Here is a 27,836-nt window from a genome sequence, read left to right on the forward strand (position 1 = left end):
GTAGAGAAGCCCACATCTACTGGAAAAGCAGCATTGAAGAGGTTAATGAGATATTTGCAAGGAACAAAGAATTATTGCCTGAACCTAAAAGCCTGTGGAATAGAAAAATTGCAGGCTTTTGCCGATTCTGACTGGGGAGCTGATGTCAGTGACAGGAAATCCACTTCTGGGATTTTAATACAATTTGCTGGGTCAAGCCTAGGCTGGCATTCTAGAAAGCAAGCACTTGTTGCTCTTTCAACTGCAGAAGCAGAGTTTTATTCCCTAGCACAAACCTGTAACGAGGTTGTATGGTTTAAACAGTTGTTAAAAGACATAGGCATGGAAGTGAACCAGCCTATAACTGTTTATGAGAATAATCAAGTTTGCATTGCAGTGGCAAAATCTGAAGCTTGTAAGAATAGGACAGAACATATAGATATCAGATATCACTATATCAAAGACATGATAGCCAAAGGGGAAATAATGTTAAAATATTGTGAATCAAAAGATATGATGGCTGATATTTTAACCAAACCTCTTGCTCTACTAAGACATACAGAGTTGACAAAGAAAATTGGTTTGTGTCTTACTCCTTAGCAAAACAAAGGGGAGTGTTGGCATTTCCTTGTTTTTTGCAAGGAGCAGTCCATTAAGTTACTATGGTAACAAATCACTCTGGCAGAGTCAGAAGGTCAAACTTAAGTATCCTTAGTTTTGGGTGTGAAAAGGCATGACCATGTAAGGTAAAGCTTTTAATCGCCCTGGAGAGGTATTTTGCCTGGGCTTGTTAGTTTCCATTTCCTTTCTACCTGCCTTCCTCCCAGTCCTCTCTGAGTGCGTGTGAATGCACAAGCTTGTAAAAATATGTTTTTGTGCTTTCTGTAACTACATCTATTTTTATAGAAATGCCTGGTGTGTGTTTTTTTTCTGATCTCTCGGGCCAAACGCTTTCCAGCACACTCTGACAATCCATACTGCTTATTCATGACTTGTTATTTATTGTTTGTATTGCTTTGTTGTTTTAAAAATATTTTAATTTTTTGTAATAACTTTATATTTCATGTAGAGAACTTTGGTTATTGAGTGGATGATAAGTATACTTAATCAATAGAGCAATATTGCATTCTGTACTCTGGGTCAACTCACTGGTCTAGTTAAAATAGCATATGCACTCTCAGATCAACTGCCTGTCATTCTTCAAGATCTTAGGATGAAGTTTTTCCAGCCTTAAAATGCTTTAAAATGGGGGCAGGGTTCAGAAGCTTAAACAAGCAAGCCACATTCAGCTGTTCACTGTGATTTGTTATCTATGAAGCAAACAGATGTGTTATAGCATGAACAGTAGATAAGAACCCCTCTTACTTTTGATAAAGCAAGTTCTTCTCAATCAAAGTTAATGCTATAATATATTTATTTATACTGATGCTGTTACAGAAACACCTATTGTTCTTGTACTCAGATAACCTTGTACATTATCAGAGCAACAGAAGAGCGGCCATGTTTCTGGCTACCAATAGGACTGCTGATGTAGGCCCGGTGGCTACCTTGTTTATTTGTTTAGTCCAATGTTTTATCTGCTCAGATTGGAATTGCTATTCTTTCATGCATGTGCATTTTATAGCAGTCTTTAAGAAAAAAAGAAAACAATCCTGCACACAAATCCCCTGGGAGAAACAGAAACTGGGGCATGTCCATGGATGTCTGTGTGGGGGATCAAGATCTGCAGTATGGAGGGCATTGTAATCAAAATCCTGTTTCTGTACGTGCAGACAACATCATGAAAGATGCAAAAGGGCAGGGTTTCTGTTGCAATCCCATGTCCAATATCCTGCAAATTTTGATACACAGAACTTGGTTGCCACTGGGCATGCTTTCTTCCCATTGTTATTTAAGCAAGTTAAAACTTGATTTTAGGAAAACGCCAATTTGGTCAATTTCTTAATTCCTTAGATGGTTTCCGGTAGATATTCTCTGACTTGATTTTTCCTGCTTATATAAGTGGTATACTCTTTTCCCTATATACACATACACATACAGAGAGAGAGAGAGAGAGAGAGAGAGAACTGAGACATGTTGCTTAATAGTGTGGCTTAAAGACTGTGAGCTTCTATTCCCTTTCCCCTTAAGTGAGAAGCTTTTCAGATGCCATAGCAACAGCAGCATCACATGGTTTTCTGTGATGCCACCTATAAGCAGATGTGAACTATGATGTCTAATAAAGTCAAAGCAAGTGTCAGACAGAAAAAAAAATACTCAGCCAGACACTGCATTGTTTTAGAATAATTCATTAGTAAATGGTTCCTCACCTCCCTTGTTTCACATAGGTGATCCCCAAGCCACAAACTAAGTGAAATTTAATTACTATTATGCCACTGAAAAAGAAGCTGACAATGCCATTTACACTCTGCAGATTTTTTTGTTTCATTCCATCATCCTTTCTGCATTGCTCTAAAACAATGAATCTGGATTTTATGGTTATTAGGGTACAGACCTTATAAGTCTTTTACTTTGCAATTGATGGGCTTGATCCTGGTTGCAAGACTGATTCCTTGCATATAAAGCAATACCCCAAATCTAAACTTGTGTGGCGATTGAAACAATAGCATTTAACACATACAATAGCCGTGCCTATGTGAAGAGAGTTTTTAAAAAAAACCAGGGCTTCCTTTTTCAAAAGGAATACATATATGATGCAAAACTAGCTATTATTTCAACAAAAGAGTTTCAGATTTATTAGCGGTTAACTCAAGCAGTCCGGTATTTATGGACAAGCTTCCAAAAAGCAATTTGCTCATCATGCCTAACATACAGACTGCAGAGGATATAGATGTTGAATACGGTACATGGGAACTCTTTCAGTCCCAGAGGAAATGCTGAAGGCCCACAGCACTAGATGACATCATTCCAGTCTTTCCTCATCCCAATGCTCTCCAAATATGTTGTCTTACAACCCCCACCATCAACCCAGGCAGCATGGTTGGGAAAGGCTGTTTTATAGTATGAGTGTACCCAGATAGTGAAAGTCATTGTTTTCTGGCTTTAGAAGCATATCTAGTCAAATCCTCTGTTAACCCAACACTGGAAGGTGGGGAGGACTTGTGTGAGTCACCATCTCCCACCAAACATGGGAGGGAACCACCTTGAGCTCCTTAGAGAATGATTGTAATGGGATACATGGTGGTTGCAATGATTATGGTGATGATGTTAATGTTGAAGAAGATGATGATCTTCTACAAAGAAACTGATTCTACTACAGGTGGGAAGAATGGCAAACAAAGAAAATAAGTTTGAAGTAAGTTGTTCATATAAAAACATGGTCATCCTAATTTCTATTAAATTTGATTTCCAGGATACTACAGTGAAGGATGTAAGAGCCAGTTTGGTGTAGTAGTTAAGGCATCAGGCTAGAAACCAGGAGACTGTGAGTTCTAGTCCCACTTCAGGCACAAAGTCAGCTGGGTGACCTTGAGCCATTCCCTCTCTCTCAGCCTGGGGAAGGAGGCAGTGGAAAACCACTTCTGAAAACTTGCCAAGAAAACTGCAGGGACTTGTGCAGGCAGTCGCCAGGAGTCAACCCTGACTCGAAGGTACATACACACACACACACACACAAACACAAAGAAGGATATATTCCATGTTTTTGCCTTGCTGAGAAAGAAAAGTTGGAGTCATGATACTGCTTGGGCCAGAGAATGGAAGAGAAAGTACTGCTTCTTTCCAGCTGCAAATAATATACATTCCTTACTTGCGGTGTTGGTAACCTGAGATCATCAACCTTCTACAGTATTTGGAATGGTGATTGTGTATGTTGCAAATACTATGTATTGTGAGAAAATGGTTTCTTGATTCCTGGCAAAATCCTAAAACTTCCAGAAAAAAAATATTAAAACCACAAGTATTAAAACCAAAACCAAACAAAACCTGGCACCATAGCTAAACTTCCACATGCAGCCCACAAGAAGTTCATCTCATCAATCTCACCCTATCCCAGCACTTGGGGGAAAAGCCAGGTCTGAACTGCTTTTCAGAAGGTAAAGGGTGGGGGCCTGCTGAGCCCTTCAGGGGAAAGGTGTTCCATGGGGCAGGAGCTTCCTAGGTCCCATAAGATGGCAACATTTAAAGGAGGGAACTAGGAGTGAGCTCACCGTATCCAATCTGGTAGGATGGATAGATGTCCTTAGGGAGAGGCAGATAACCTGGCCCTGTGCCATATAAGGCTTTAGAGGTAATAACCAGCACCTTGAATTGCACCCAGAAGGAACCTGGGAGCCAGTGCAGTTGGCGCAACAGGGATGTATTGTGGGTAAACCTAGGGGCACCCATCACTGCACATGCTGCCACATTGTGGACCAGTTGTAACTTCTGGGTGGTCTTCAAGGGCAGCCCCATGTACAATGTGTTGCAGTAATCCAAACAGGAAGTGACTGAGGCATGAGTGACCATGAGCAAGCCCTCTGTCCTGACTAAGCAAGAACCACGCTGAGACGAGGAAGAAGTCTCTAGTGCTTTATTATTGCTGTAGTAGACAGAAAATCCTAACAAACTGAAGAAACGTGGGAAAACCCAGACAGATAAACCACCAAAAGTCAAGTTGGGTCTGTTCTGTGTCTCTTTGAATGACAGCTCAAAGTCTCTAAACTACGCATGTGTTTTTGCCCCTGGATAGTGGCCCACTCCTGCTCACCATCAGAACTCATGACACCCTCCTTGTCCAAGAAAGTGTGCAATTGGTGCACAAGATGACTCTGTGCAAAGGACCCCTAGCCATGGCTGCCACCTGCTCCTTGAGCAGGAGCCATGAGTCTAGGAGGACCCCCACATTGCACACCAGCTCAGTCTGGGAGAATGTCACCTCATCCAGAGTCAAAGATGGACTATCACCCAGGCCTGGGGAGCCAAAAACTCAGAGCCACACTGTGTTGCCATGGTTGAGTTGAAGCTGGTTTCTCCCCATCCAGACCCTTACAGCCTCCAGGCATTCAGCCAGACCGGAACAGCATTGCCTATCTGGCTACGGATGATACTGCACCCCATGCCTTCAGATGACCTCACCCAGTGGTTTCATGTAGATGTTAAAGAGGAGAGGCGAAAGACTTGATGTGAGATCGCTGCTTTGATCAGTCATCAAACATGCCACTTGAACATTTGTAAAAAGTTAGAGGCTAGGAGACCAAAGGGGTTTCTTTTTTTTAAAGAAAGTCAGAGGGCAAGGATTCAAGACTATCAGGACGTGAGTAATGAGTGGAATTTGCTATCATTTGCAGTATGGTTTGCTCTAGATTCATTCAGCTTACATGAAATGAGGTCTCATCCCAAGATAGCTCTGCCTGCATTCATGATAGCTCTCAGGAAAAGAAAATGTCCCTAGGGAAGGAGTTTATTCATGACGCTCAAACCTCCTCATTCCTCTGCAATCATTCTCATTAATAGCACACATCTCTTTCTGCTTGTGTGTGTGTGGTTTTTTTTTTTTTGAATTCCTGGGATTTCATTGTAGCCATTTGGGCAGGGCAGTCAGGGACTGCATTTAGCCACTCCATCTGGAGAATCTGCCTGCCTCTGCTTGCTCATCCACCCTCTCTAGTAAATATGTAGCCCAGAGATTGCAGGCAGCCCACCGGCATGCCAGGACTGCCCCCCACCCCCATTCCAGCTTTTCTTTTTTTGTGGTTTTGGAAGGAAGGATCAGGGGCAAAATGGGAGCTTGGGGCAGCCCTCAAACTGAAAGAAGCAACACACAACTGTCATATGGGGTGAGAAGAGGCAGCAAGAAGAAATGGTAGAAAAAACAGCTGCACCTTGGAGGAATGGACTCTAGCCCTGTATGGCTGTCTTCTCACTCCCCACCCCTGTGCCAGTCAAAGGCAATAGTTAGGGAGAGAGTGATGCCAGCAGGCAAAGGCAGGTGATCATCCTCTGCCTCTGTGCCCCAAATCCCACCTGTTGCAATGCCAGCTGGCGCCTTTTGCATTCCCTAATTCACACTGCTCGAAGGGCAAAATGGCTCATTTTTAGCAACACAATCATTTTTGTTTTGATTTTAATCAAAAATAGGGATGAAAATGAAAGCAGGAGTCTCTGGGAATGGCCTGCAACTTTCTGGCAAAATGGCCTGAAACCAAATTCCAACAGTGTTTTTTAGGCTTTTTTTTTTTTATTTGATGGGGGTTTTAAGATTCCCCTTTGCCTTCCCATTCCAGAGGCTTCCTTCTCCAATTTTCATCCTTAATCAACCCCAACAAATTAAAAACATATTGAAAAACTGGCCATGCCACTTCCTGTAGCTCTTCAGTAACATCGCCTATAGCCCTCAAGCTGGTCAAGGGAGCAGGCTGGAGCATCTTGTTGGAAGTTCTGGCAAATCCAGCATGCCTCATTTGCATGTGAATTAATATGTGCATTAAGTTGTCCCACAAGGCACCTCTGAGGAAGCTGTTTGTTGCCACTCCCACTTCCTCTTTCCCTCTTCCTTCGTCTCCACCAGAAGCAAGCACATGGATGCGTGCTGCTCTCCTCCATTCTGGGCATCATGTGGTGGCCCTGGAATTCCCCTTTCTTCCACACAGCTCTTGGCAGCTGTAGGGCTGAGAGTATAGGGCAAAACTAAGTATTTAGAAAGAAAAGAAGAGCAAAGGAACCTCATATTTTCCACCAAGACGGATGTAATGCAAGCAACAATAAAGTCAGTAAGAAATTCTTTTACTTATCTTAACCTAATCTGTCTAAGCGTGTGATTCTTTATCCTTGGGAGGGCTGAATGTGTAAGATCAATAACCTGTGTTTCTCTGGCATGCTTATTGAAGCTATCTAAGATAATTTTCCCTTTTTCTGTGCCAGCTTCTCAGCTGTGCTATAAGCTCTGCTCCATTTCAGTGGTTCTAGCAGGCCACTAAATTGGCTTCACATCTGACCCTGGGAAAGCTGTGTAGCGCTGAACTAGAGGCTTGACACTGGATCCGAAAAGGTTGTTGATGGTCTTTGACAACAAATGAAGAAAGGAACAATCCTGCATTTCCTGTGTGGTATTAGCAAGCAGTTCATATCAAATTTGTCACATCAGATTTCTTATTCAGTTCGTTGTGAGGTAATTGATGTGTTCTCCCTGGGGTACCTTGGGAATTATCTGAAAGAAACAGACCACAATTGGATTAGGCTTCTTCTATTCAAGTAGAATTTGCTGGAATGAATAATAAGGCAGACCTGCATTGTGGAACAATGAAAGACTTTGATATCACAGTTATTCGGATAAAAGGGGATACAAATGGCAGGACTCTTTGTGAATATTTTATAACAGGGAATCATTTCAGAACTGAGGGATTAGAAAGCATTGCATGGAGAGTCAAAAATCTCCAATCCATGATACTTACATTCACATGTCATACTATATATATTTTAAAGCATTCATTAAAACTTAAGAACTGTTAGACAATACATTTATCAAGAGAAAGAGGTTTGGGGTGCATTCTCAGTCCATAGGCATATTTAGTTGTTTATAATAAACTGTAACTACTAAAGAATGTTGATTTCAGACCAAATTAGATGTGACAATTGCTTGACTGCAATTAATGAACATATTTTAATTGGACAGTTGATTTCTCACAATCATAATGGTCTGAGCTTAAAAATGACAGCAACTGATAGACCAAAGTGATGAAAAACATCAGTGGAAAGATTTGATAACTCAGCAACATTTGTAAAGAAACTGTAATCGTAGGGAAATTGTTTTAATTGGCTATGTGGCAAAACTGCAAGTTCCTTTTTTCTTTCTTTAGAATATAAGCAAGTCCTTTTCTACAAGCTAAGATGTCAGTTACCAAAGAATTTGTGATCAGCATTTCTGTGTTGAGAAAATCACGTTTTAGTAAGATGTTATGAGTGACTTCACTGGATCCCAGCAGATACTTTAATTTATTCAGAGCTATCATTCTATAACTAGTGTATTTTTTGTTTGCATAACATGGGGTATGTGTGTACATAGAAACACACATTTCATATACACACTGTGTGCCATATTTAGATAATGAAAACCATCCACCGCAGCAGACACTGCAGATGGGTTTATTGACAATTCAGCCCAGGTCAAGAATGACATACAGTACATCTCAGTCTTCTGAATGCTTCCATGGCTGCCCTGTACAGCAGGATTTCTCAAACTGTAGTTCATAACCTCTGGGGGGAGTCATACCAACTGATTCCAAAACATTTTAAAAGCTGATCAAGTTTGTGTGGGCTGTCAAAACCTGCTCCCACATTTCCTGGGCGAGCCTGCAACGAGCTTGCGTAAAGCAGGGAACAAAGACTGGAATGAGTTTTGGGAGATAGTTAAAACCACGGGTCTAGCCATCTCTCAACATATTCCCCAATCACAACAGTGCTATGATTGGCAGATGGTTTCCCACCAGCTGGTCACTTACTGCGTGGCAGGAGGTTATATATTTATAGTCTCTGGAGTGTCTGTAAAAATGTAAGTATTAATGAAGTTCCATATATTTTTCCATTATTTTAAATTTCTAATCTTTTAAAATGGAAAAGGATGATAAAAGCCTAAATCAAGTAGGATGAAGTTACATATCTTTTAGTAAGTAGAGTAAGTAGAGTTCCATTGGTCAGATGGGTAGTATATATTTTTATTTGATTTATTTTTATTTTTATTTGATTTGATTATTTATTTATTTTATTGTAAACTGCCCAGAGTCCCCCGTTGGGGGAGATGGGTGGTGATATAAATTTAAATAATAAATGAATAAATAAATGGCTATATAAATTTGTCAATAAAATAAAAAAATTAAAAGAAATAAAATATTTCTTGTCCATCCCCCATCCCAATGAAAACAATATTCCTGAGGGTGGCCACACAAATTCATTTCTCATTATAGAGCGGTCATGTTATCCCAAAGCTTGAGAATCCCCGATGAATAAACAAGTGTGGAAACAGTTGTACCATTGTGCTGCAATCTTTGTACTGAACTTTCCTCTGCTAGTAAAACGTCTAATTGATTCATCTTCAGTGAAATACTTGCCTGGATCATTCAGAATTTCTGAGAATAAGATAATTAGATGTCCAGTTACTATAAAGACAGGAGAACCATCATTTTGGCTAAAACTTTTAATCTCACAGAGGAGCAGGATGAATACTGGTGGAAATCCCAGGATGCTTGGGACAAGCAAAGGAACTGAGGCTGAAGGAAAAGCAGAGAGTAAACAGAGAAGGAGTGCAAAAAAAAAAAAAGTGAAGACAATCCAGGGAACAAAAGGAATTAAGGAAAGAAATTGCTAATCAGAAGGCAAAAGGGTAAAAATTTACAGTGCTTAAATTCAAGATGGGCTATGGAAGTGAAGGAGAAGGCTGCCAGAGGCATTAAATTTACAGGATGGATGAACAAAGTAAACAAGAGCTGAAAAGCAGGTATCTGAGGGAACACTTGGTAAGAAGTTCTGTAATTTAGGAAAGCAGAAGGCAAGGGGAAAGTGCAGTACCATAATTCTATACAAATTCATTCAGAAATAAGTTCCACAGAGTTCAAGGGCATCTTCAGTGGAAATACGTTATAAGATCCCTGCCTAATTCTGCAGAGGAAAGGAGGTTTTGAAGGGCTATGGAGAAACCAGGGAATGCTTGGCGCATAGGACAGCTAGATCTAGAAACTGAGGGACAAATGTTTTGGACCAAAGTCGTGGGTACCTTAGAAACCAAGTTGTGGGCCCATTCACAAAATGGGTGCATGCAGGGGTTTATTTATGAAATGGCTGCCATTGTGGGGCTTGATTATTCTGGAGACTGCCTCAATATATAGCTGAATTGAGGTGTGAACCCAAAGTTCTCCTCTTAGCTGTTCTGTCAGCCTGCTCATTACAGCAGAGAGGGCATATTGGAAATGCTCAGGCCATAAAATGTTCAGGCCAAAATGGATATACTAATCAGGATACAGTTGGTGTCGGTCCTCTCTTTCTTAAGCTTTTTGTAAGCAATGCAAAGGGCTGTTTTTCTCTTTGTAAAAAACACCCACTATAATACGACTTTTAGAGTCTATTTTCTCAGGGCTAACAATCCTTTTGCAAAGTGCTGCACTTTCAAACACTTAGGGCTGCATTCACTACAAAAGGAAACCAGTGACATTTTAAGGTGACTCCCCTACTGTGGGTGATATTTGGTTGCTATATTTACTCTCTCCGTTTGTGGTTTGTAGTTTCTAACTTTTTAGTAATATTTTAATTTTCAAGAATGGTTGTCCATATTTTTATAATGATTGTTTTTATAATGATTGATTTTACACTGTTATTTTATTTGATTGTTGTACCCCGTCCAGAGTCACTTCTGGTGAGATGGGCGGATATATAAATTTAATAAATAAATAAGTAAGTAAGTAAGTAAGTAAGTAAGTAAGAGCCTAAAGACAGACATCACAGGTCATGCATTTCTGTCCATCATCGACAAGCTTTTTATTTGATATATACAGTACCAGATCAGGTACTGTAGCAGAAAATGCCAAGTGAGACAGAAATGCTAAGTGTTATTCTTTTTGCTGTTGTAGGTACAACACAATTTTAATTCTTCCTTGTCTTTCTACAAGGGATTTATATTATATTTTTCAACTCAAAGATTTCTCAGGTGTCCAGTTTTAACTTCAATAGGGGTTTCATATTTTGCAGATGTATTTTAGGCATTCTTTAGGCATTCATCCAAAATGATTACTAGCTCTGTAACAAAACATTGCAAAAGAGCCAGTTTGTTGTAGTGGCTAAGGCACCAGGCTAGAAACCAGGAGACTGAGAGTTCTAGTCCTGCCTTAGGCACAAAGCCAGCTGGGTGATCTTGGGCCAGTCTCTCTCTCTCAGCCCTAGGAAGGAGGCAATGGCAAACCAATTCTGAAAAAACTTTGCCAAGGAAACTGGAGAGAGTAGTCCAAGTAGCTGACTGTACTGGTATGTGGGAATGACCTTGGGAGGCAGGGCAACAACAAGGGAATGGTCAGATAAAAGACAGCTTAGCCCGCAGTGAGAATGTGGGAAGGGCAAGTGGCTCAGAAGAGACCCTCCCTAGTTTTGGGGGCTGTAAAGGGGATGGGGAGAGAGAAGTACTTTTAGACTTGCAAGATTCTGTTAATGTGACCTTACAATAAAGTAGAGTTAGTTCATCTTGTCATGTTTCCTGTCTGGTCTACCTTGTAAGGCTGACACCACCAGGAGCCAAAACTAACTCAAAGACACACACACAGGCACAGAGACACACAAAACCCCACCAAAACATTAGGGCTATCAAATATGGCCTGCAAAACTCCAAATGACCACTAGATGGCAGCAATGGTCTTTGTTGTCCATCCAGTTGTCCAGAGTTTTGCAGGCCAGATCTGGTAACCCCACAAAACATCCAATAACAAGAAGGCAAATTGGTGAGTCATCCCATCGCTCCCTCTAGTTTTCTAGGAAGCTGTTTCGGTTTTACTTTCTTCTTTTTTTCCTAGGCAGCTTCCCAGGCTTTTCTCTTCCTTTTTTTAATCTAGTAAAATAAAAATCAGATGGGGTGTGGAGCTGGCAGATTGCCAGGGAAAAATGCATGCCAGCACATTGATGCCATGGGCACCATTCAGGAAAACTTAAATATCATAAAAGACACAACACAGAAGGAAAAGAGTTGTGGAAGGAAATGCAAAACAAGATAACTCCGTTTTATGGTTCCTATAATTGCCAACTCTGATGGAAATGAGTGGCTTACAATAACAGTGAGAGAAGATGAACATTCCTCAGTACTTTATCGCTTCCCTCAAGGTTTGAGGTCATGCTCAAAAAACCACAGTCTGCCTTCTGACAGGAAGGTGTTCTGTCCTTTCTTTTTAAGAAATAATATTTGATTCTCTGTGCATGTATCAAGAATACATCAAAGGAGAGGTGGTTTAGCTCTGTGGTACAATAGTGCAGGTATGCTGCATACAACAAAGCTCCTAGGGCAGCAGAGATTAAAAAATATATATATACAGTATGCTAGAGCAGGGTTTTCCAAACTGCAAGAACTTGATGGGGTTCTGTAAGAGACTGAGGACAAAAAAGGAACATTCATTCAAATGAGCCAGCCAATTTTCTGTCACTAGAACTTTGCCTCTTGATCAGGGGTTCCTGGGATTTGAGTTAAAAACTCACAGGCTCCACAGCCTGGAGAAGTTTGAGCACCCTGTGCTAGACAACCATTGATGGCCATTTCCCCCAACCCTTCTCTCACCCATCCCCATTTGCACACACATACTCCTGTGCACACAAACATTACATTCTTTGCCTCTCCCTTGCATGAAACAAAAAGGGGTATTTGGCAGTGCTATCTTTTCCATTGACTGTTCATTCCCCATCCTGAGGGGTGAGGCTTTGGGGAGGATATGGAGCTGCCACATGGATAGAAGCTCCCCACCTCCAGAGTTGGGGGGGGGAGTGATCTTCCTCACAGAAGGACACAACCACAGCTGTGGTGGGAGGTCCTGTAGCAACTGGACACATGGTCTTTTTTTAAAGAGGTACTGGAGCTCCTGGTGCTTTTCAGGCACCACGGATCTTACCTTGATGCTGTACCTTGCTATGGTAGTGCCAAAGGAGCTTGGTTCATAACCAGGTTACTCATGAGTGGAATTAGTTTGCCTGCAGGCCAAAAATCAATTAACTGGGCATAGCGTCTAACAGAAAGCATTTCCTGAAGCCTGCCTGGCCAACAATAAGAAGATTGCACAGTTCTTCAATGTACCATTTGGTCATTTACTCTCATTAAGGAGAGGAGGATGAGCAGAATGTTTGCAAGGCCCTGCCTCTTTCGGTGGCAAGTTGAGCATGAGCAGAGCATGTGAGCAAAGTGGAAGAAAGTTGCACTTTTGTAAGAGTGAACCATTGCACGAGTGACTTGGCCTGTCTGGGTTTCTCAGAGGCCTCAGAAACCCTTGGCCTAGAGGGCAGGCTAATTCTTAGATCTGCACATACCTTTTCATTCTGTGTTTTTCTGTCGTAACTTTCTTGGTAAATTGCATTGTTTGAGTTTTGGGAGTAAACCTGATTTGTGCTGCTGCTGTCATGTGCAGAACACTTGTGACCATTTCCTTCCGTAGTTTGGTTGAGGCCAGTATATGATGCAGTCTGGTCCCTGCCTACACAACTTGAATCAAGATCCTTATGTATGCATATTTGTGGTTAGTCCTTCCCCTCACCCCCACTCCTCTGTATCGGACATCTGTCAGATAAATTGGCCTTTTTTTCTTTCCTCCTTTTTCAGGACAAGGCTGTTTTATAACTTTCCAGAAGTCATAAACAATTTATCAGCATTTTCCTCCTTCTCTCCCACCAAAAAGTCACATCCATATTTCAGTGTTTGTACCACATGAACATAGAACCATTACTGTGTGACTGTGTTTGCTAAGGGACATTGGATTAGTCATTTTACACATTCTGGTAGCCTTTCCCCATCCACTTGCACCAAACCTCAGCACAGGAGGTTTATACACTAGGATTACGCATGCTTGCTCAGAAGCCTGGAAAAAAAAAAGTTGGCTGCTTCACCATATAACACTCATGCAAAGTCCTGAGTACTTCTTCCAAATCGTTTTCAAAGAGTACATGGCCTGATACCTATTTCACTAGAGTAAATAAACTTACTTTGTTGTTAAACTGAACATTTCAGGGCATTTTATTAAGACGAAACAGCAGGGCTCAAGGAAGGTTTATATGCTGAAAGAGTCAGTGAATTCTAAACTCTCCCACTCCCTCACCCAGGGACAAGGAACAGATTTAGATGAGCCATTCAGCTGGTCAAAATAAATTCACATTTTTCAGAGTCAGATAGAAAGCTTTTTAAAAAGATAACATAGCTAAGAAAGTGATGAAGAACTGCAACTGTCCTCAATCTCTCCTCTATCTGACTAGCCTTAGGCAGAACATAGCACCTTAGCCATCAAAGCATCAAAGGATATGGATTGTCCAGCCCATATTTCATAGATATATAGATAGTATAAATAAACATAGAAACATAAAAATAGACATATCAATAAATAAAGATATATATTGGAAACTTTCATAAATAATGCTTCTATCCTTTGTCTTTTCTAAACTCAGCGTAATTTGCATATCACATCCACTTTTCTTAGGACCCTTTTCAAGGATATTGAAATGAAAAAATTAATCTCTCTGCAATCTAAAAATCAGCCATTGAAAAATTGCTGCCTTGCCTTATTTAGGATCACAGGGTTTTTTAAAGTTCAGAGAGTGTGCTCAAGTTTCTTTTTCTTATAAATTCTATTTCTGAAGTTGATAAGTATTGTGCAACACACTTAATACTATAACATGGAAAACACACTCACCACTTTGTGTGGAAGTTTCCTTGACAAATATTTTTACATTGGCAGAAAACCAAACCAAAGCGGTCTGATTGTGATTCCACATTGATATGCAACACTAAAGAAAACATTTGTAAAGATATTATTATGAAAACAAGAAAAATGGAAAACTACCCACTCAAAATTTGTATAAAAGAGAAGAGAGATAGAGTGCTTTTCAAAAAGGAATAAATTGATTAAGGGAAGCTGGGCAAAACACAACCTATCTCTCATATGGGTGGCCAATCAAAGTCAATCATTGCCTCTGTAATGGCAGAACTTTTAGCATGGTACTTCAAAATCAAGTTTCCTTGACCAATGCAAGTTGGATCCAGAATGTTATCTTTAAACCTGGAAGATACGGTTGACTTTATATTCAGGCTGCAGAATGATAATAATGACCACCACCACCACCATCATCATCATCATTATCCATTCCCTTCTGAAAATGAATAAAGAATAAAGAATAACCCATTCAAAGTATCTTTAGGTGTGGTATGACCTAAGAGATAAGGAAAGATCATCTGTGCGTGGTTTAAAAAGCAGGCTGGGCTATGTAAATGTAAGCTAAATAAATAAATCATGTTTTAAAGTCAAATAGGACACAGATAACTCTAACTCCTTGGGATAGTGATCAAAGAGAATGGCAGATGTAATTTTAATTAGTTCAGTAGTGTTTCCTATTGTGTAGCATTTGTTTTGTATTTGAAAAGATTTGAGTGTTCTACATTTGGGCAATGCATGCTGCATCACTTTATATAAGAAACGTAATGATTAGAAGTATTTTGTTTTTTAAAAAGCTATCCTTATAGAGAATCCTCCCTTATTTCCCACCCACAGTGATTATTCTCCTTACCAAAGTTAAATATTGTACAAAGGCTCAATTGTTCATGTTGCTGCCTTAATGGACTCCAGAGGATAATCAGGCGACAATAAGTCACTGAACTGAGTCAGTGCATTTACAACCAGAATTACAAAGCCAATTCTGGGCAACACGTGCTTCTTTCCATAAACCAGGTACATACACACACACACACACACACACACCACTTGCTAATTCCACATCTCCACATTCTCTCTGTGTGTTTGGGTGTGTGTGTGTGTGTGGATCTGATAGATGATAATTACCAGAAAAGTTGGGAGGGAGCAAGCAAGGTAAATAAATGTCATCCTTAGATCATTTTCTCACATTCCAGATTTCCTGCTTGTGCAAGATACATGCCAATCTTCAAACCAGGAAGCAAAGACACTTAGAATAAAGTATTATTGGTAAATGAGGAAGTGGGTGTGAGAGAGAAAAAGAAAAAGAGATGTGACTCGCCTTCACTTGCAGGAAGTGCAGAGAAAGTAAAACTGAATGGTTCTACAGGTGCTTCATACTAAGATTGCCTGAGGGTATTGAGTACAAGAACAATGGAGCATTTATCCCCAATGCCTCCTTCATTAAAAAGAGATGTGAGAGTAGAATAGCAATATACAAAAAAGTGAAGAACTTAAGACAGGGGCAGGGGGATGGGAATGGGTTGCTCAGGACTGGCCAATCCAAACAGCTGAGAAGAAACCGGATGGAAGTATCCAGCAGACAAAGAGAGTTTTGAGAGATTGGATTGTGTTTTTTGCCCATGAAAGAGTCCTGAGGTCCACCAACTTAAGAGTCAGATGCAAGATGGTAATGCAGTGAAACATATACAGAATTTAGGAACAAGGTATCTCTGAATCCAGGAAGACATTTGTATGAAGGAAGCTTAGAAACCTTTCACACCCAAATCTACTCCTACTCCCCTTTGCCCCTCTTAGCTTTTGTGATTATACCTTCCTGATGTAAAAGAGGAAAATATATGTGTGCTTTTGTTATTCTAAACCAATGAGAATTGGAAATATTTTTGCTCTGCTGCAGATCTATTGATACACGACCTCCTTTCACCTCCTTTCACACTATCCAAAGAAGTATCTTTGAAGGAACTTAGCCCAGTTCCATCTCTTTAGCTCAGCAATTCTTGTTCTATAAACAGTCTGAACAGGAAATGGCTGGAGAGCTGAATCACAGAAGACAAGAATGGGATATACTTCAATGTATTCAATTTACCAGGTTTTAGAAATAAATTATAGGTATGTTTTTGTCTTCATTGTCTCTTAGCAGAAGGAGAGAGAGAGAGTGCATGAGTGAGAGAGAAATTACTTGCAACTTTATACACCAGCAAATTCATTAAGAGATGTGGAAGTTGCTGCCGTCCAGATGCTGCTGAACTAAAATTCCAAGAAGCCTACAGTATGGCAGTGGTGAGATACGATGGTAGTTGTAGTTCAGCAGTATCTGGAGGGCTACAGGTTTTGTATTCCTGACTTAAAATAACCTAAAAGCCCTCCATTAATGATTCCCTTCTTAATGTTCTCTCATGCTGAACTAAAGGCAATGAGCATGACATAAAATAGTAATATACTTTATTATAATCTGGTGAATACCTGGGGAGTGCAAAGCTATTTCCACACAATGTTAAACTGAACTCGGTTGCAGCCATTTGTGACAGATATACTGTCCTTCTTACACATGCAAGGAACAGAAGACATAGCAACCTGATGGCTTTTTTCTGCTCATGTAGCACGTCTGTCAAGTAAATGTGGAACTGAAGCATAACACTGAAGAAAATGCATTTGGATGCTGAGAGGAATTAGAATGGAAGGGAGTTACATATTGGGAATAATACACTCCTGCCTATATGAAATAGTTTAGGTCACAGCTTTCAGCTGACAGTAAGTATGTCAGCACATAGCATATACTTTCTAAATTGTGGCATTTGCGCCTCATTGTGCCCATTCCTGGACCAGGAGGCCTTGCTCACAGTCACCCATGGCTTAGTAACTTTCCATTTGGATTATTGCAATGCTCTCTACATGGGGCTGCTCTTGAAGACCATCCAGAAACTGCAACTGTCCCTGCTCAGAGTCCCCTGATGGGAGGAGACTGACTGACTGACTGACTAAATAAATAGATCTGGTTCAGAAGGCAGAAGCACACACAGTTTTGGGTGCCCCACAGTTCACTTGAGTAACTCTACTGCTGTGTGAGCTGCACCGGCTTCCAGTTGCTTTCTGAGTCCAATTCAAGGTGCTGGTTATCACTTTTAAATCCTGCATGGCACAGGGCCAGGTTAGATACCCTGAGAGTATCTGTCTGTCCTACTAGGTTAGATAGGATAGGTGTGTTCCAGGTCCCCTCCCTTAAATGTTGCTACCTGATGGGACCTCAGAGGTGGGCATTCTTGATGGCCACCCCAGCCCTTTGGAACAGCCTCCCACCTGAGATCCAAGAGATCTGCACCCTTTTAGCCCTCTGAAGGGCTCTGACGACCTGGCTCTTGCCCCAAGCACTGGGCTAGGATGGAGATTGAGCTGGGAGGATGTTTGGTCTGGCGCCTGGAGGGAAGGGTACTTTTGGTTTTAGCCATATTTTAATGGATTGTTGTGAGCCGCCTAGAATCGTTATATGAGATAGGTGGCCATATAAGTCCAGGAAGTATGTAAGTGAAGCCATTAATGGACAGCTAGGACCACTGAATGGAGCAGAGCTTAACACAGCAGAGAAGCTGAACTCAGAAAGAAGAATATTATCTTAAATAGCGTTAATGAACATGTTAGAGAAATACAGGTTATTGATCTTACACACTCAGCCCTCCCAAGCATAAAGAATCACACACTTAGACAGAGTAGGTTTAAAAGTAAAAAGAGTCTTACTGATTTTATTCCTGGTTCAGTTACATCCATCTTTGGTGGAAAACTGAAGATTCTTTGTTTCTTCTGTTCCCTAAACTTAATGAACTCTTAGCTCTCATAGCTGCTAAGAGCTGCGTGCAGAAAATGTGAAAAATCCTTCTTCAAGGCCCAAGCATGTGACCATAATGGAGGGAGAGAAAGCAGCATGCATGCTGTCTCCTCAGTCGGTGGAAAAAGGAGGAAGAGAGAGAGAAAGGAAGTGGGAGTGGCAACAGCTTCCTCACACATACATATGCTGAATGTCCTAACTTAGAGCAAAGAACCACACTGAGACAGTGACTTGGTCTCTAGTGTTTACTGAACTACTCTAGTAGATAGAAAATCCTGCCAAACTGAAAGAGCGTGGGAAACCCACACAGATAAACCCAAAACTCAAGGCGGGTCTGCTCTGAGTTTCTTTGAAGGAAAGTTCAAAGCCTCTAAACTACACATGCGTTTTCCCCCCTGGATAGGGGCCCCCTCCTGCTCACCATCAGTACTCATGACACTAAATGAGGCATGCTGATTTGTTAACATCTCCAGAAGTAAGTAAGTAAGTAAGTAAGTAAGTAAGTAAGTAAGTAAGTAAGTAAATACAACAGTATGGGCCCTTGCAAGCCAGTCTCTAGATCAGAGTCCCTAGTTTGCATAGAGTAGCATAAACATGCTTGGGATAAAATTGGATTTGGTTGCACTTGTGGTAAACTGGCCAAAATGTGTGAAAACTGTAAAGAGTATGAATTAACGAATGAATTTTTTAAAAAGTTACAGTATATCCCTGTGAAACTAAAGGGAAGAAGAAGGTTGTAATAGATCTGGATGAAGGTAATTCAATCTTATGGAGTGGAATTGATGAATACATGCAGGGAACCATAGGTGTAGGTTTAATTAAGAATGAGAACCATAAAATGTATGTCATGAAGTATGAAGTATGGTGTCATATAAAGTGTTGTGGGTGTACCGTATATGTAAACAGGAATTCATAAGTTGGTGATCATTGCATGTTATACTTCAGTAAATGGCAATACAGGTAGTCTTCGTTTAGCAACTACAACTGGGACCAGTAACTTCATTGCTAAGCAAAGCAGTCACTAAGTGGGAAATCAAGTGACCAGGACTGTGCTTTCCAGCTTGAAACTGACAAGACTAATTAGTTGCACACCTTCAGCTTTGGTTTGCCTCCTAACCTCCCCCCACCCTTTGGAATGCTCACCCCAGCACTGGGATAATTAACTAGGGAATTAATGTTTGTATTTACATTTATTGGAGAGGAAGCGATTACAAAAGAGTAGGCAGGCACACAATGGGGAATGCACCGGGCTGTTTGCATAGCATGCTTGCAATGGCACCAGCACCTGGCTCTTGATGTGTATTCTTCATTGAGTGCCAGCTTACTCTCTTGTAATCCCTTCCTCTCCAATCTTTCTGCTCTGCAAGAGGTGGGGGGAAGAAAAGAAACAAGCAATTTCTGTAGGCTATCTCTCCTGTGTCTGACCTGTTCTCCCCCCACCCCACAGAGCAGAGAGATTGGAAAGGAAGGGATTACAAGAGAGTAAGAGCTGAGCAGACTTGGGGCTGCTGGCACCAACATACTCCTTTCGATGTGTATTTCAATGTGTATATGTGTAAAGACAAAGGGCTGTAACTGTTGCATCATGACCTTGTTTACACCTTGTAATGGTGAGCATGTTAAGGACATGACACCCTAACAGTGCACATTTAATTTATTTAATTTAATTTAATTTAATTTAATTTAATTTAATTTAATTTAATTTAATTTAATTTAATTTAATTTAATTTAATTTAATTTAATTTATTGCTCACATTTTGCCCTTTTCCCCCTGTCTGGAGATTCTGCTTTTGGAATGACTGTGCTATTCTGCTTATTGTTGAAAAGACAAAGTTATCAAGCCTGCATTTCAAAGCCCCAGATAATGATAATTGGAAAATGAGATCTCTGTCTTGTTTTCCATTCTTCCGACAATCATTCCATGCTGGCCTTTGCTATGATATAACTCTTTCTCTGACCCATATACAGGGTGTATGTGCAAGCACCTTTTTGAAAGAAGAACTAATTCTTTTCAATGACAGCAGTTCATAAACCCATCAGTGGAAACATAATTGATAAGACTAGAACTGTATGAAAATATGAGACAGGAATCTCTTCTGAGGCAATGCAAGAGTGTTATTTTGTTTCTGTTTATGATCCTGAGTGAAACTTTCTCAGTTAAAGCAGTTCCATAGCACTGAAAGATATATTCCTATTCTGGCTAGAAACGTAGAGGAAATTCACTCAACTGCAGCTGAGCCAAAGGGATCACTACAAAATTTTGTTACCAAACACCACTCTAGCCACAAAATGTTATCACACATTGATGGATTCAAGTCTCTGCTGCCATTGCTTTGAAGCCCCAAACAGATGTCCAGCACTGTCGAAGAGTGTGGTATTGACCATCTGTTTCCTACACTGAACTTGATGCAACTTATGCTCCCTGACTGGCAACCTCACTGAAATTAGTGAATCTAAGCGTTACAATACACACGTGTCAAGCATACCTCTCTATCGTTTCTAGGGTAGGGTGACATTCACACAGGAAATCTAGGGGTTCATCTGTGGTTTGTTGGAGGAAATAATTGTGATTTGGGCTCCATGGCATGCTTTCTTAAATACTCAGCTTATATGGCTAGTTTGACTGTGATTCTGATGGGCACCACCTCCTTGAATTCCCTGGTCATGCTAAATATTCCCAGTGCTAAGAATAATTCAAAAAGGTGTCCCTCCCTGCTCCATGTTGCCAAGTGTGGCAACACTTGAGTTCCTCCAGCTGTGCTTTAAGTATGCCTAGAATTCTAGGGAGGGTAAAATTTCATGATTCAAAACAGGACATATGAATGAGCTAATCTCCAGTGATTTAGAAATAACTTGTCTATTAACTAAGGAAGTGAGCAATAGCATTATACTCAAAATAAATTTAAAGTTCCTAATATAGTACTAGAGGCCAGGGTTGCACAAAAATTAATTTTGACAGGACAGTTTGAGTGTTTTGCACTTAACTCCCATCCCTAATCCTCCCCCATCCCCTACTGCCAAACCAGATCAGAAAGATGGAAACTGCATTTTTTTTAAAAATTATAAAGTGGTCAAAAGGTCTCTTCTAGCTGCATTTTGTTGTTAAGAAGACTGGTTTACTTAATGCAGTACTGGGCAATATATATAGAAGCTTCTTCCCTTCTCTGTCATCTTCTGGAATGGCCATGTGGCCTGTAACACTGCTTTGTCACATGGTCAGTCAAGGAAGTTCCAGAGAAAGCTGGATGGGGGGCTGTCTGCAGAGCCTGGAGCTGTTGTAAGCACAGTGGGATTTTAATAGGCTAAACAGGCCTAGAATAAATTCTTATGCTACCATGTACGTTTTTTTTAAATGGGCAACCTCCAAAATCCCCACAATTGAGTTTATTTAATTTGGGGGACAAAGGAAGAACAAATAATAATCTGAATTCTGTTGTGGTTGATATTAGCTTTGAAGCCATTTAGTGGCCTGCTAGAACCACTGAAATGGAGCAGAGCTTAACACAGCAGAGAAGCTATTCACAAAAAAAGAATATTATCTTAAATTAGCTTTAATGAGCACGTCAGAAAAATACAGGTTATCGATCTTACACACTTAGCTCTCCCGAGCATAAAGAATCACACGCTTAGACATAGTAGGTTCAAAAGCAAAGTAAAAAAGAGTTTTACTGACTTTATTCTTTAGTCCAGTTACATTCATCTTTGATGGAAAATGAAGTTCCTTGTTTCTTCTGTTCTTTACCTATACTTGGTGATCTCTTAGACCTATAGCTGCTAAGAGCTGCGTGTAGAAAGGGGAATTCCAGGCCCACCACATAGCACAAGATGCAGAGAGAAGCAAAACATGCTTCTTCTCTGATGGTGAAGGAGGAAGAGGAGAGAGAGAGAGGAAGTGGGAGTGGCAACAAACAGCTTCCTCGCACAGAGAGAGTTTGCATCCTAGAGCAACCATCCATGTGCTAATGAGGCATGCTGGATTTGCCAGGATCTCCAACAAGTTTATTCTTGGTTCCCCTGGGGGCAAAATCCCCAAATAAACTCACAAAAAAATAGATAGCACAACTTTTTTACATTGGCACTTAAGACCATTGCAACCAGATGTTTAAGAAAATGGATATGAAGCAATTATCCTGTGCTAATAAGTGGAGGCTAATAGCTTTAATGATCTAATTAATAAAAGTGATTGTGTTATTTCTACAATGCTAGTCATGTTTGTGATGTTTTATAAAGAATGACAAGACATTCCCTGTCAAAGAGGATTACAGTATAAAAAATGTATTAAAGGGGATGAAGAGGAGGGAAATGGAAACAGGGAGAAGGTAGGTGTTTTGCACCTGTATAGAAAAATGGGTTATAAATTTATAAATAAAAAAGCCAGATAAGAAGACATAATTATTTCAGTGACACATACTTGGGCTTAGTTGCAACAAGCCTGACTAACCTGGGGATGGGGACTGAGGAGAAATGATGATTGCAGTAATGAAGCAAAAGCAATTACAGGTATTTAGAAACAATTTGGAAAGACCTTAAGGAATCATTCCTAAAGAAAGTCATCCATTAAGGCAAGAGAATAGCATGGTAAGACTTCTTTGGCAAGACAGGGGTGGGCTATTGTTAACCTGTAAATATATATGCTCATAAATTTCACACATATACACGTGCACACAGGCTGTACTAAAAGTCAAACCCCATAGAGGTTTATTATGTAAATTACATTCAGTGTTCTAACTGGTTGCCATTTTCTTCTAAACCCTGCTTTACTTGTTTGATGCATGACCTTTGAACATTCCTAAATACAGTAACATTTTCTTTGAAAATACATACATACATACATGCATACATACAAAAAAACATACTGTGATTGGCCTATGGGGCCTGACTTTTGCTACATATTGTATGTAGCACATCTTTACTCAGATGCCAATAAATATATTTCATTCTTTTCCCTTGCCTTCCCTAGCCCCCATCTTTGGTTTAATCTCAGACTCTTCAACTCTGCTTTCCCAGCTGCAGGCTCACATCTTCATCAATTTCAGTGAATCAATGTTTCCTCAGTCTGTCGGATTCCTACAGGAGTGGTCCTAGAGCAACAAGTTCCGATTTAGCTGTTGTAGGATGAAACGAATTTGTGTGGCTTTGGTTTGTTTTTCCTGACTGGCCTCACAATGAAATATGGACAACATCTGGCAACTTCACATAGCTAGAGACTCCTGTGTGATTCTCACAGTGAGACTGTAGCATGATTCCACGTACACAATGGAGATGGATCATTCACTGTATGAACTGCCACGTCTACATGGGAACATGGACCATTCTCATCTCTTTGCTCAAGGCTTCTTTTCAATACTGGGCAAGAAAAAAGCAGCAGACTCTATCACTTCCTACCTTTCAACATGGATGCTCATTGGAGAGTTCACAGCAGAGGGAAAAAATTACCCTGGACCCCCTTCTGTGAATAAGGCACAAGAGTTGTCATTTGAAACATAGCTGTTGCACAGTGACACAGGAGAAGGAATGCCACACAGAGTCCAATGGGTGCACAATGCAGTTATGTGCCACGCAGTGAACTAAAGAGAGATAACCAATGATGTGTTGAAACCGGCATGTGTACTTTCCCACTTACAGCACTGCAGAGGCTTCCACAGCTCTCAATTATGTTTTCCTTCCTTTGTGCCTGGTAACCGCATGTAAGCCTGCATTTCTGCAAAGAAGCATACTGAAATCATTAATTTTGCATCTTGGACCCCTGTTGGTGCATATTGGAAAATAAAACAAATTCCTCAAGAACATTGTTCAAATCTCCTCCTGTCACAGCTCTTCGCAGAGCAGTTGGCTTTTGCCTTGTTTTTCACAAATTAATGCTCTGTGGGCTCCCTTCTAACTGGGTGTCATTCTTCTTTTTTATTTCCATCTCCACCCAGCAGCCTCACTCTTATTTTGGTCTGGCACAGCTGTCTTCCTATCCCTGGCAGGCTAGCATGCTCTTGGAAATATTCCTCAGGGTACTGTGGAAGTGCATTATCACAAAATCGAAGCCATTTGTAGCTGTTGCTGTGAATGGAAGCCTCAAATACACCAAACAACCATTGTAGAAACAGTTAAGGGAAAATGGGATATCCATGGGAAATATCATTTGGAGAACAGGGCGGGAGAGGAGGGTGTTCTGTGTCTCCTGAGTTCTGTAGACTCTTTTGGGATGCCAGTTGGGCATGGCAAATTGTTTACAGAAATCACATGACTAGAGCACTGGAAAGTACAGTGTTGTTTTAGAGTAGGTCAGTTACTGTATTTGCCACCAGTATCTATGAAGAAAAGAAGAGTAAAAGCAGTATGCAAAGGAACAAAGGAAGAATTGTATCTGCAGATTCTGCCTTGAACTGTGGTATCTGTGCCCAGAGCCACCACTATGCCTATATAGACACTTCCCTTGATGCTAGCCAGGTCTGCTGCCCTTTCTGATTTGTTTGTTTGTTTGAACAATTTATGTGGCCGCCCATTTTGTTACTGCAACATCTTTACATTCAACAATAACGATTAAAAAATGAGAACTTGGCATGCTGCAAAGTATCAACCTCCAGTATCACCTTTATTTCAAAGAATTCCTCAACAATCCAGAGAGGAGATTGTTCCACAGGGCAGGCATCACAACAGAAAGGTGCCACACATATGCACTCAACCAAGCACATGACATGTGCCTTCAAGTCAGGACAAGTCCCTGCAGTCTTCTTGGCAAGGTTTTTCAGAAGTGGTTTGCCTCCCTCCTAGGGCTGAGAGAGAGGGACTGGCCCAAGGTCACCCAGCTGGTTTTGTGCTTCAGGTGAAACTAGAATTCCCAGTTTCTAGCCTGATGCCTTAACCACTGCACCAAACTGGTGATAGGTAGGTACGTAGGTACATTGATACATAGATAGGTAGATAGATACGTAGATAGGTAGATACAGAGGGAGGGAGGGAGGGAGGGAGGGAGGGAGGGAAGGAGAACCAGTTTGGTGTAGAGGTGAAGGTGCTGGCCTAGAAACCAGGAACTTGAGAGTTCTAGTCCCACCTTAGGCATGAAAACGGCTAGGAGAATTTGGGCCAGCCCCTCTCTCTCAGCCAGGAGACTTTGGGCCAGCCCCTCTCTCTCTCAGCCCAACCCACCTCACAGGGTTGTTGTTGTGGGAGTATTAGTATGTTTGCCTCCTTGAGTTATATATAAAGAGGGCAAGATTAAAAAATCTAATAACAACACTGACTTTGTTGTAAGACTTTTTCCACTGATCTAAAATGTGTGACAGTTTTGTTTATTTATTAAAAACTAGAAAATAAATAACTTTTTAAATGTCCCCAGAGGTTCAGTTTCTGTACAGATCAAAAACAGAATGAATAAATGGAGGAGGAGGAGGATTTTGCCATTGTCATGCTTGGGAATTCTCCCTGAGATCCCATTTTCTACAATGGAGAATTTTAGATGAATGAAAAACAAAATGCCCCATCGTGTTTTTGCCCACTTGCAACTGAAACCCTTTATCACCTTAGAATTAAAGTACATCTTAGAGCAAAACCAACGTGCTTAGAAGTGGCCCCATCTCAGCCCCCTATGAAACTATGGTATGTGCTTGGTGGCGTCTTTGTGCATGGTGGAGAAACGATGATCTCATTTACAGTTAAGTGACCCCAGAAACATGGCAGAGCCCCAAACTCCAGAAAATTGCCCACCCATAAAGCTGTAGTTTGACTATAGCTATTACTTTTGGGTCCTATAACAGCTTTGTGGTTAGATTTCTGGTGGAAAAATTATGTGGGAAAAAAGGTTACACTTCTCCTGTTTTACTGTGATCCCAGTCTCTGTGGCATTTTTTTTTCTTTAACCTCCCCCCATCCCCAAATCTGGGGTTCAAAAACTCCAGATGACCACAGAATAACAGCAACAAACTAGAACTTCCTAACTTCCTACATCTCTTTGCTGGTATCTAGTGGTCATCCAGATGTTTGCAGCAGCCCACTTCTGGAAGGCCTAGACATGTGACCAATGCTAAGCACATCACATTAAAAACATTTTAAAATAGCATATACTTAACATATAACAAAACAAAGTCAACCCTGAGGGGATAGGTAATTATTACTCTTCTTAGACACCTTAATAATTACTCTTACTCTTCTAATTATTGAATTGGATCCTTTTTCCTGTTTCAACTCCTTGCATTTTCTATTTTTATAGAGTTGCAAAAGATGTGGCCTGTTGTGCAATACTGAGGGACTCTGGCCTCAGCAGAGGGGGAGGGAAAATGCCCTGCATCCTTAACTTTGTCTACTGTAGTTTGGAAGCTGCATACATTTTTCTCTAATTAGCCTGAGACCATGTATTAAGCATGATAAATGCCAGCCACAGCAAACATTTCCTGTTTTCAAATGCTTTTAATAAACAAAACTGAACTAAAATGAACCAAACGGGCATTTTTCTTTATTATACCTAACCACTTAAAAAAAAATGAAATTCTTCTTACTTCTTGGGAAGAAAAGCCACTGCTTCCTTCTTCCCAGAGACACAGGAGGCAGCCATTCTGACTCTCCAGATACTGTTTGTTTGCAATTCCCATTATCCCTCACAATCAAACCAGGACTAGTGGGAGTTGGAATCCAACAATGTCCAGAGAGTCAGAGGTTGCCCACTCTGAGGTTCATGAAATGTCACGGTGACGTTGATGGTGTTTAAGGCTGTTCTGTGAGTGTGCCTGAGAGCAGGAAACCAGCCTAAGCAAGGATATGTCATCCAGGTTTTATAACTATAACAGAAAGGAGTGTTATTTACAGGAAATGCATTACAGGGATAGGCAAATACTACACCTAGCTAGAGGAGTAGCGTCTAAGAGCGTGTGATCTGTGCAGGGTGTATGTGCCTGGGTCAAAAGGCAGAAGGAAGTGATGTCAAATCAGCAATCTCTTAGATAAAGAGCAGGGGCAGAGTCATAGAGAAAGGAGGGAGACAGTACATCCTTAATGCTCTATCTATCAACATTCTGCTGCCCCCTTTGTGGTCATGAGGTGCTGGAGATTCAGTGCATTGGATTTTGACCTTAAAAGATGTAGACTTGAGATGATGTTGGAGCAGAAGAGTGAATTCAGCCTGATTTCAGGTAGCTGGTGAGCTGCCAGAAAAACAAACAAACATTTATCTTAGCTCTTCTCCCTGCACTAAGGCTTGTACCCCAGTTTTGTCCTTGGGTTATAGTCAGGACATTCCCTTCTCCTCTTCCTTTTCCTCTACCTCCAATTAAAAAAAACTTTTTTTTTTCATCGTATGGCATAGCAGTTCAGTGTTCATGCTGCTTTTTAATTGCTGGGAAATCCTTGTGAGGTCCAGCAGCCAGATGTGTAGACTATTTAGCCGTGACAAGTCACATTGCCCAGGGTGCACCATGAGGAGGCTAGTCTACATAGAATAACTGCTGGTTATTCTATGGAGCGCAATGCAATGCTAGCTAAAAAATAAAGAACAAGAACAAGGAAAATAACTGAAACCAGAAATAAAGGCTTATCAACTAAAAACACAACAGTAAGAAATAAAACATGTAATTTTCAGAAGATGCCATTTTCTCAATGTGCACTTTAACATGAAGTGAGAAAAATGTCAGTGAGCAGTATTTTTAGTTGGTAGTTTGACAATGATCACATTGGTTTGACTTGGCTGTAAAAGAAGGAGATTAAAAGCACTA

The 27,836-nt window shown here is 40.7% G+C and overlaps 1 long non-coding RNA gene across 2 annotated transcripts; it reads right to left on the minus strand.

Annotated features, from left to right (window-relative positions):
• Positions 1 to 11,643: 11,643 nt before the first annotated feature.
• LOC134489234 (uncharacterized) lies at positions 11,644 to 27,060 on the minus strand. 2 transcript variants are annotated; one of them, XR_010067091.1, is made up of 4 exons: positions 26,628 to 27,060; positions 23,765 to 23,857; positions 14,307 to 14,400; positions 11,644 to 12,012 (listed from the first exon to the last, which is right to left on the minus strand). It is a non-coding gene; the product is annotated as an uncharacterized LOC134489234 (long non-coding RNA). The 2 variants fall into 2 exon arrangements; XR_010067090.1 differs by having other exon boundaries at positions 23,765 to 23,842; positions 26,628 to 27,054.
• Positions 27,061 to 27,836: the final 776 nt, after the last annotated feature.

The sequence above is a fragment of the Candoia aspera genome, chromosome 1 (genome assembly GCF_035149785.1).
Source record: "Candoia aspera isolate rCanAsp1 chromosome 1, rCanAsp1.hap2, whole genome shotgun sequence".
Classification (NCBI taxonomy): domain Eukaryota; kingdom Metazoa; phylum Chordata; class Lepidosauria; order Squamata; family Boidae; genus Candoia; species Candoia aspera.